At 36.7% G+C, this 11271-nt stretch overlaps 1 protein-coding gene across 7 annotated transcripts in view; it reads left to right on the top strand.

Moving 5' to 3' along the window:
* Positions 1-11271, top strand: part of LOC136842616 (transmembrane and coiled-coil domains protein 2-like) — a 499544-nt gene that overhangs the window by 104419 nt on the left and 383854 nt on the right. The window contains exon 1 of one of the 7 annotated variants that reach the window (XM_067110212.1): positions 10533-10642. The exons of the other annotated variants lie outside the window; for them this stretch is intronic. The gene's annotated coding sequence lies outside the window, so the exon portion shown is untranslated. Of the gene's footprint in view, positions 1-10532; positions 10643-11271 lie in introns of those variants that run through there. 7 annotated transcript variants of the gene reach the window in all.

Genomic DNA, 11271 nt, shown 5'->3' with positions numbered 1-11271 from the left:
GTAAATGAAAAAAAAGCAAACTAAGAGTTTGCAACAATTGGCTTATGTCTTTATCTCCCCTAAAATTAGTGTGTTTCACTCATTGGTTTTGCTCCTTCATCTCTTTGTGTGACTGGAACTCATTAGTGATAGATTTTAATGACCTGTTTAATATATAAATGAATTTGGGAATTGTCGTAGAAAAATGTTTTGCGTCACGTAATGGACTTTTATTGTATGGACCTTCATTTATTCTTGTCTGAACTGGGTGTGCACGGCAGCAGCTGTTCAGTCGTCATTTTAAGTACAGTTATATATCGATAATGTAGTGGATTTAAATTCAGGTGAGTCATGGTGAGGAAGCGTTATAATAATAATAATAATAATAATAATAATAATAATAATAATAATAATAATAAAAGTGTCAACTAAAGACAGTTTTGTGGTAATTGCAAGCCACCTTTTTGCGGATGGTTACCTTAAGGACAAATCATCCAAGGTTCGACTTGATTATATTTTTATCTGTTTGTTTTGTAAGTGTCGTTATTATTAATATTATAAAGTCTTGAAGGAATGGAAATCTCTTGACTAAGGTCTAAGCTCACTGAGTGGAAAGAACACGTGAAAAGAATGTCGTTGGAGGTTTTACTGTAATGGTGTATCAGGGAGCAGCCGTTACAGAATCGATACCATGTATTTCATTTGCGGTACAGTTGCCTGTGGTCAATATTCATGTACGAGACTTGCTGCATTTCCCATGAAAGCCTCTCAGAGATGAGTCATGTTTTGAGAGAAATCAAGCCCTGTGGGATCCGGTAAGCTTACTCACTTGGTACGAAGTGAAGCCTCGGGACCGGTAGGATTTGCGCTTTTCAGAACTTCACCGAATCCTTTGTTTGTATTGTTACGAGCAAGTGCAGTTTTGGAGCCTCTGAGGCAGCAATTGGCGGACGTCTATTTTACTGACGTTGGAATATTTCAGTTGCCTAAATCTGTAAGGATGATAAAATGGAAAAGAGAAACTTGGGGTAATTTTTTTTAGATAAAAAAAAATTAAAAGCTGTACAGAGGACTTTTGTGTCACTTCAGCGGTGTATTAGTCAGAGCACCAACTAAAAGCAGAACTGTTTTGTTTTGAAAGTGTCCAGATTAATAATGATAACTGAGCAGGCGCGTGAACGCTCTCCAAACAGCATTAATTATAGTTCGACATAAACTGTTCTTATTTTTTGTATCCTTCATATCATCATTTATAATTTAATGAGAAGTTAGAATGATAATGATGGTTGTTGCCATAACGCTACTGACACTATTGCTGTAAACAACGGTAATAATGAAAATGTCAGTGACATGTTTCATATTGCTCTCTCTGAAAGTTATTGTCTCCTTGTCCTTTCTGGCCAAGTGAAGGTAAACTTGCACAAGAGTACGGTATTTTATTCTTCTTGAAGGAGTTGTGAAATCTAATGCCTATTTATATGGCCATTTATCTTTGGTCTAGGCAGGGGCCTCTTTTTCTTTATTTTTCCATAGCGACTGGGCACTCTTCTATCTTCTGAATTTGTTTATTTGTATGGAAAGCGTTGCTGTGTCAGACCAAAGTATCCGTCTGCCTTATCTAATGAGGTCAAACGTGCTTATGTGTGTATTTTATATCTTAGTATGTATGTGTGTATATATATATATATATATATATATATATATATATATATATATATATATATATATATATATATATATATATGAGTGTTATGTGTATATATATAATGTATATTTGCGCGCGCCTGTGCTAATGTCATAGATATTATATACAGCATATATCACTTTAATTATATGGTGCGGTGAAACACTATTTTCAGTATGCAGCTTATTTCGTTTCCTTATGGATCGTCATTTATAGTAATCTTGATTGTATTCTGAATTACTGTTTAAGAAAAACAGCTTTGAAGGTGACAGAATTATTTAAAGTTTTTATTTTCTCTTAAGAAAGAATCTTGAATCCCCGCCTTAAAGTGCAACACCTTATGTTGGCTGGCGCCACTTTTATCGCTCTCTCTCTCTCTCTCTCTCTCTCTCTCTCTCTCTCTCTCTCTCTCTCTCTCTCTCTCTCTCTCTCGTTATTTACACACGCAAGCACACACACACACACACACTTTGTCTCTTGCGCGTTCAAACAAACGCAAACACAAACGAGTTTGGAGCAGAGAAAGCTTTGAACGATGAGCTCTAGATGTGATGTTGGCGAGAGTCTTTACATTTCCATATTGGATCTTGTTTTACTCGCTAGCTTATTTCATTATTGTTTTTGGTTCATTCCTTCTCTGTCTCTTCCCCCTCGTTTTATCCACCTTCTTTCTCTTCCACTGAAAGGAGATCGGATATACTAAAGCTGAGCGCCCAGACATAGACATGCGTTTGGCCCTTGATGGCATTCGTATCAAACATAACATTCATCGGTATATTGGCATATTCCCCGTTTATGTATTCCCAGCGGTGCCAAGAAGGACCACAATTCGTGGGGTGGTCGGGGCCATTTTCCTCCAATTAGGTACTGGGGAGATGGCAGTAGGGGCTGTGTCGTCGGGGAGGGTGCCGGTTGGGGTGAAGGAAGGAAGGAAGGAAGGAAGGAAGGTTACCAGGGGGAGAGTTTTGTGTTTCTCTTAAAGCAGGAGTGTAATTTTAATGCTCTTGTCTGTGTGGTAATGCTCCCGTACAATATTTTACACGACCGTAAGTTGAAAACTTTAATTGGAATGTTGCACAAGTACGTTTGTCCTTCACATTGATGACCATGCGTTTTTGACGTCAATTCCCTCTCTCACTCTCTCTTTCACTCTTTCTGCAGACGTGACGGAAGCCAAAAATATCTCGTTCCTTTCTCGTTAATGAGCGATTTTCCCTTTTTTCATTATCGGCGTGTAGGAATGTGCCGCGAAGTGTTATTGATAATATTGAAAAGGGACGCAGGTGTTCTCTTGAAATGTTGTCTCAGTCCTTAAGAGTTGCTGCGGGCAAAAAGGGAAAAGTCTGATAAGGGTGAATAAATGTTGGATTTGATGAAGGGGGCGCGATTTATATCAGGTAAACAAACGAGTGTGAAATGATGATTGATGTTATGATGAAGCGAATTAAAAATTAAGTGCATATATAATTGTCGATATATATGACTACCTTCATTTTAGAATTCACCTCTTTTATCGAACTTGATTCTGGGCATCCATTTGAAGATAGTGTTGAAATTCGAGTTTTTAGTTGAGGCAGGATGAAATAAAGTGTCGCATTTATACAAGAATCATCGATGTGAAGGCACGTTGCTGCTGATTTATAAGAAACGATTATGTAAGCGAATCATTCACACGCAAAGGTGATTGATCACTGACTCGCTTTCGTCACCACCAAGGGAGCCCTGCCATGGCGCCCAAATCTACTGCGTTTTTTCTCTGAAAGGGAATTATGGGTAGGCTGTTGAGATTAATCACTTACTTTCATATTTATGGGACATCACGGCCTCATCTTCCTGAGAGCGATTCAATATTCCGACCTTCCCCTGGAGCTGCGATTGATTACATCCCCAGAACCCAGAAGAAGCCTGCTGCCATATCGGGATGTAGTACATCCTATAGTAGGTCAGGAAATTAAAAAGTGTTGGCAGTCCCTGTGGGAAAATATTGCAACGAATAAAAAAATGCGCAGTATTACGTCATCAGCGTCTCCTTGGTCATATCTCTATATGGCAAGGAGAAAAGAAACGATTTTGTGCAGGCTGAGGATTGGACACACAAGACTCATTCGTGGGTTGTTGATGTCTCGCGAAAATCCTCCATTTTGCGATGACTGCATGGTGCCCTTGACTGAGTGACATTTGCTGGTCGAATGTCCCAGTCTTGGGAATTTGAGACACAGGTTCCTGTCCTGGGGACGTGACAGAGAAGAACATTTTATCCTAGCTACAATTCTCGGTGAGCATTGTAATGTGGAGCAGTTGTGCATCTTTGTTAGGGAGGCGGGCCTCCTCAATAGATTGTAAATTGTACACATATGCAATATGTGTATAGATATGATTAAACAGTATATATATATATATATATATATATATATATATATATATATATATATATATATATACATATATACATATATATATATATATATATATATATATATATATATATATATATATATATATATATATATATATATATATACTGTATATATGTTTAGATAGATACATATATATATATATATATATATATATATATATATATATATATGTATGTATGTATGTATGTATGTATATATATATATATATATATATATATATATATATATATATATATATATATATATATATATATATACTGTATATATGTTTAGATAGTTTGTCTTCTGAAACTACTTTTAAAGTTATTTATAAGTTTCAGTTTCCTTTTTTAATTTATTACGGCGTAAATAACCTATGTAGTGACGCCAGTTCTAGTAGCTATAATCAATCAGTCAATCTCCCACTCACCTGTTACGTGTAGGCTCAGCGAAGGCTTCTTGGCTTTCACTGCTGGGATGGAGGGTAGCCTGAGAGTTATGAAGTAATGGCTGGGGTTGAGACTGCATTGTGGTGCCATTGTTTGCTTCTGAAAGTAGTTACCTTGACTTGGAACCAATGCTTTTGGTTTGGTTTGGCTGTCCGTAAATAGGATTACGCAAGAAGTTGTGTGTGCATTTTGAAGTGAGTTAGACCGAAGATGGTCCCCGTGAATGGTAACTTTTGAGAGGAAAGGACCCTTTGGCGGTAGATTGTTCTGCCTTGGCGGAGGTTTGCGGTCTCCTCCCGCACTCACTCTTTTCTTGAATTACTGTATGATGTTGGTCGTATAACATGTCTTACTAAGTCGTCGTTGTTGAACGTATAACTTTTGAAGAGTTATGGTCTTGCTGTTTGACGTTGCATGTGTAGCCATGATGTGATTTGCAGTCTTCATTATGGAATGATGTTTTGCAAAGCGTTAATGCACTTAGTCGATCAGTGTCATTTTTGTGCAGTATAGACATGTTATTTTACTGTGGTGTTGTCAAGAAATTTCGTCATTTTAGTCAGTAACTTTGTGGAGTTCTGTTACTTTTGCTATTTTCATGTCTTTGTTGTTAATAGGAAGTATGTTTTTGTTTTTGGCATTTCCGCTCAAGATTCCTACTGCTCCATGTATAACCGTTGGTTTCTTCTGTCTCAGGGATCTCTAACTTAGCAACTTAACCAGTCGCCTCCTCTCTCAGCTGGAATGATCATAAACGTAATGATTAAAATTGCACTTAACATTGTCAGCACTGCACAGCCGAGGAATTATCTAATTAACATTGGTATAATTCTTAGCTTTTTAATTAAGAAGATCAGGTATTTTCAACAATCCTTTGTTTCCTTTCTTAGTAGAATAAATGTTGCAAATGTTCATACAAAATATTATTGTTACCCTTCATATTCCTTAAATGCGAACGTGATTTTAAGTTTTGCAGTATTACTTTGTGACATTTTTTTATTTAGATAATATATATATATATATATATATATATATATATATATATATATATATATATATATATATATATATATATATATATATATATATATATATATATATATATATATACACATACAAACAGTATATGTATGTATGGATGTATATATATTTATGTATACATATATACATACACACATATACGTATATACATACATATGCCAGAGCGAGAATTTTGACCATTCACCACTGAAAAACGATAATTAATTTTTTTTTTTAACCCGGGAAGTATGATTATTATCATCGAATCTGAACTTTGGCATTATGAGCCGCTGTTCTCAAGTTTGAATTCTCAATGAGCTCCTCACTCCCGCCCGGCTCTGGATTCATTATTGAGCTCAACCAACTCAACTCTATAATTGGGCGTTAATGAGAAATGAATAAGGGTTCCCTCGGCATCAATGATAAGCAACAATCGTGCGTGTGGTTTCCTCCTCCTCCTCCACCTCCTCTTAGCATTTCTTTTAAATGTTTTTACGTTATTTTAATTGATTTTGAAAACCCCCTAGCGAAATAAAAAGCGTGCTGACTAAAAAGCAGTTTCATTTATGACTATTCTACAGACTGCTTAATAAATGCTTGAGAGAGAGAGAGAGAGAGAGAGAGAGAGAGAGAGAGAGAGAGAGAGAGAGAGAGAGAGAAAATACAACAAAGTTCCATTACCAGATGTAGTCCTGGACGGGAACGTATTGAAGTGCAGATAACAGTATACAGATGGGCTGAGAGAGTAGGAAAACGAACCTGCTGAAAGGAAAGGCAATGCGAGCCCCTCGCACAAAGACACCTGCTGAGTCATGACCTGAAATGATCATGGCAGCTGATGGCTATAGAAATGCGGTGGCAGTCAACCATGGCGGCGATGAGTGACGACGAAGGTAATCTGCCACTAAGGGGAAAGAGCACGCGACCCCTTTTTGGGTGGACGTCGTCCGAGGGGAATCCGTCCAGGGTGCGGCTCTCTCTCTCTCTCTCTCAACTTAGGTTGGTGTTTTTTTTATGCAATTCCAAGTAGCAATGGACGACTGGAAAGGGAATTTAATTGATCCAGGGAAAGCAGTTGTTCGCCACCCCTTAGTCCTGTGTTTAAGGTTTGGGGGAGACCACATCTCAACTCTTCTCCCTTTCTAAGGGGGAATATGAAGCTTAAGGAAATATTTTAATAAAATGCATGTTTTGCGCAGGTTTACTCGCCGTTCTTACATTCATGACGTTAATTGCCTGAGTGTTCTACGAAAACAGAAAACATAAAGAATTGTAAATGTTATTACCCTCCCCAGCTTGAACTAGATTTCCTCATTGATTTGTCGACCAATTATCCTCCAAACGCAGACGTACCGTCTTCCCTTAACTGGCTCTCTGTTAACGAGAGTCATATTCAGATCAAGATCAAGTAATTGCCGGCGTGCAGTAATTCCCTTCCAGATCCTTTCCTGCCAACCAATGCCTCAGTAGCCTTTGCCATACGAAGCTAAGACTGTGATGCTGTTGGTGAATGATGGTGATTCAAGAGCGAGGAACAGATATCTCTAGAGCAGGCAACTTGGAATAATCAAAAGATGTTTTGTCGCCTGGTTAAGTTGAAGGTTAGGTTAGGTTAAATGTCGTGCAGTTGGAACTTCAGAAGTTCAAGCGAAAATGCAATTCATTACTGCCCAATGCTATTTCTCTTGCATTTTAATGCATTTTTATATATTTATATATTTATTAATTTATTTATTTCTTTTTAAATAAATGGGAGCTCTTCTTTGTGTATTTCCCTTTACTTGGTCTTACGTCTTCCTAATATTTTTGGAATCTTGAATTTCTAGTCAGTGGCACCTGTGGGCTTGTTCCATATGAATAGGTTTCATCTACTGAGTAATAATAATAATAATAATAATAATAATAATAATAATAATAATAATAATAATAATAATAATAATAAGGGGATATCAGGAGATATTTTGTGGAATTGTAAGGTTAATGGGAATGTCCGATGTTTTCATAGTATATTTACTGAGGTTTCTGGAAATATATAAAGATGTTTTCTTGGGTTATAAGGTTACTGGGAATATCGTAGGATGTTTGTGTGGGATGGTGAGATTAATTGGAATATGATATGTGTTGGTAGGACGGTGATGTTAATAGGAATGAGAAAATATGTTTTTGAAGGCTTTTGAGGTTAACGGGCTTATCAGATGTTTTCAAGGAATTGAAAGGTTAATTGGAAAATCAAGAGAAGTTTTTGTGGGATGGAGGGGTAATGGGAATATAAAAAAAATGTTTTCGTCTGGTTGTTAGGTTAATGAGAGTGTCAAGGGATGTTTTGTGGAATTGCTTGATTAATAGGGATATCAGAAGATGTTTTGTGGGATTGCCAAGTTACTGCGAATATCAGATGTTTTTAATGGGATTGTGACTTAACTGTAAGTATCAAATGATGTTTTCGTTGTACTGATGTTGTAGGGAACTTGCAAAAAATTTTTTAGGGGAGATTATGAAGTCATTGGGAACCTCAGAAGATGTGTTTTGGGTGGGATTTGTTAAGTTACTGGAATACCGATGTTATCATGTTAGTGCGAAGTTATGGAGAATATCAAAAGATTTATTTGCGTGACTGCAAAGTTACTGGGAATGTCAAAAGATATTTTCGTAGGAATGTTGGTTTGATAGAAATAGAAAAAAATATTTTTGTAGGATTGTGGGGTTGATGGGAATAGCAAAAGATATTTTTGTAGGATTGTGGGGTTGATGGGAATAGCAAAAGATATTTTTGTAGGATTGTTGGGTTGATGAGAATAGCAAAAGATATTTTTGTAGGATTTTTGGGTTGATGGGAATAGCAAAAGATATTTTTGAAGGATTGTGGGGTTGATGGGAATAGCAAAAGATATTTTCGTAGTATTATGGACTCGATAGGAATAGCAAAAGATATTTTCGTAGTATTATGGGGTTGATGGGAATTGCAAAAGATATTTTTGTATGATTGTGGGGTTGATGGGAATAGCAAAAGATATTTTTGAAGGATTGTGGGATTGATGGGAATAGCAAAAGATATTTTTGTAGGATTGTGGAGTTGATGGGAATAGCAAAAGATATTTTCTTAGGAATGTGTGGTTGATGGGAATAACAAAAGATATTATCTTAGGATTGTTGGGTTGATGGAAATAGCAAAAAATATTTTTGTAGGATTGTGGGATTGATGGGAATAGCAAAAGATATTTTTGTAGGATTGTGGGCTTGATTGGAATAGCAAAAGATTTTTTGTAGGATTGTTGGGTTGATGGGAATAGCAAAAGATATTTTTGTAGGATTGTTGGGTTGATGGGAATAGCAAAAGATATTTTTGTAGGATTGTTGGGTTGATGAGAATAGCAAAAGATATTTTCTTAGGATTGTGGGGTTGATGGAAATTGCAAAAAGTATTTTTGTGGGAGTGTGGGATTGATGGGAATAGCCAAAGATATTTTTGTAGGATTGTTGGGTTGATGGGAATAGCAAAAGATTTTTTTGTAGGATTGTTGGGTTGATGGGAATAGCAAAAGATTTTTTGTAGGATTGTTGGGTTGATGGTAATAGCAAAAGATATTTTTGTAGGCTGGAGGGGTTGATGGAATATCAAAAGACATTTTGTAGGATTGTGGAGTTGATGGAAGTATCTTATGGGGATTTGTAAGTCTAATGAAAATATCAAATGATGGTTGGGTGGGATGGTGAAATTAATTTGAATATCAAAAGATGTTTTTGTGGGACGTTTATATTAATAGGGGTGGCAAAATAATTTTGTTTTTGTATGATTGTTGAGGTTAATGGGAATGACTAAAGATGTTTTTGTAGGATTGTTAGGTTGATAGGAAAATCAACAGATGTTAATGGAAATGTCAGATTATATTCTGGTGGGACTGTGAGATTAATGGGAATCTCAAAAAATGTTTTGTGGAACGATTGTATTCATGGGAGTGTCAGAAGAAGCTTTCTTACGGTTGTGCTGTTAATGAGAATATCAAAAGATGTTTAAATTAACTTGATTGACAGTAGACATCTACTAAAGGCTGGACGTTGGCCTTTTCTCTTGGGTATGCTTGAAGATTATTTCAAGTGATCTGAATTTTAGAATTGTGACCTGCAGCAAGTGGAAAACTTACTACTATTTTTTTTTTACTTATGGGAAATCAGTGTGTGCTTGTGTATATTATTGTGTTCATTCATAGTTATTAATTGTGGATATGTTCTCACCTAGTCTTGCTTATATGAAAGTTAAGTATATCTTAGTTTAACCAGACCACTGAGCTGATTGACAGCTCTCCTAGGGCTGGCCCGAAGGATTAGATTTATTTTACGTGGCTAAGAACCAACTGGTTACCTAGCAACGGGACCTACAGCTTATTGTGGAATCCGAACCACATTATGACGAGAAATTAATTTCTATCACCAGAAATAAATTCCTCTAATTCTTCACTGGCCGGTCGGAGAGTCGAACGCTGGGCCAACAGCGTGCTAGCTGAGAGTTCTACCCACCCTTCCAATGAAGAACTCTTGCTTATATGAAGTATGTAAGTTGTCCGATCGAAGTAAGTTCAACCCTTGATCCCCCTTTCCCCCTTTTGGGAGAAGGAGCGAGATAGTAAGGGAGGGGAGGAAGGGTGTTTAAATGAAGGACGTTTGTGTGAAAAGGCGGCGGGGATCACCTTGTCAATAGACTTGCGAACTTGGTGGCAGTCAGTACCGTAGGCGCAGACGCAGCGGCCGAAGTGGTCGCTTGTAGTTTGGTCCCAGTGTTTTGCTTGCATGCAGGCACGCACTCAAACTCACGCGTGAGACTGGGTGTTTTTCGTATAATCCAAAGCTGTTTTGTGCGGTTTAAAATAGTCACTTCAGCCAGCTTGACTCTTTATAAACTTGAGTGAATAAAACATTTTCTCGTAACCTGAAAATGCCATCAAAAGTTATACGTGAGGTGCATTAAAAGAAGAAAGTAGTAATAGGAGAGATTTTACTTTATGAAGCGAGTTACTGCTTCTCTGGCAAGGAAGAAAATTCTAAATTGAAGCCTGTGTCAAGGAAACTGGTTCATCCTCGGGAAGTATCTAGGAACGACATTATTCCATGTTTTTGAAGTAAGTGGAAGTGGCTTTCAGGTTATTAATCGTTGTTGTCTTTCATATTTTTTTTTTATTTTCATTATGATAGTAATTAACTGTCAATTTTTTAAAGTTAATTTCATTATAGTTTTAACTTCACGATTTTTAAAATTTTTGTGTCGAGTTTTTCTTAATTCCTTTCACTGTGGTTTATTATTGTTATTTTTTGTTTAATATTTTGCCTGTTGCCTGAAAGGGAGTGTGTTTTTGTGATCAGCGGAGTCCTGGAGTTTATGTTATATCTAACACCATCTCATTCAAGTGGCATGGAAGTGAGAAGAAATGACATGTGTGGCCTTCTTCACTTAATTTTGCTTGTAATTGTCTTATACACTTTGCATATTCATTGAGCACTTTGTTCAAGTGAAATTCGTTACTGAAAATCGCAAATGCACTCGGATTTACATTTGTTCCCGAAGCTTTTGTGTTTTTTTTTGCATGTGTGCCTAAGATGAATGACTATGGTATAACAGAAGTTTTCACAGTTTACTTTGTAATTATAACTCTCTCTCTCTCTCTCTCTCTCTCTCTCTCTCTCTCTCTCTCTCTCTCTCTCTCTCTCTCTCTCTCTCTCTCTCTCTCTCTCATATGTATACACAGTATAG

This window comes from Macrobrachium rosenbergii, chromosome 10, assembly GCF_040412425.1.
Source record: "Macrobrachium rosenbergii isolate ZJJX-2024 chromosome 10, ASM4041242v1, whole genome shotgun sequence".
Taxonomy (NCBI): domain Eukaryota; kingdom Metazoa; phylum Arthropoda; class Malacostraca; order Decapoda; family Palaemonidae; genus Macrobrachium; species Macrobrachium rosenbergii.
The sequence above is the reverse complement of the archived record's forward strand: the minus strand, read 5'-3'. Positions and strand labels throughout refer to the sequence as shown.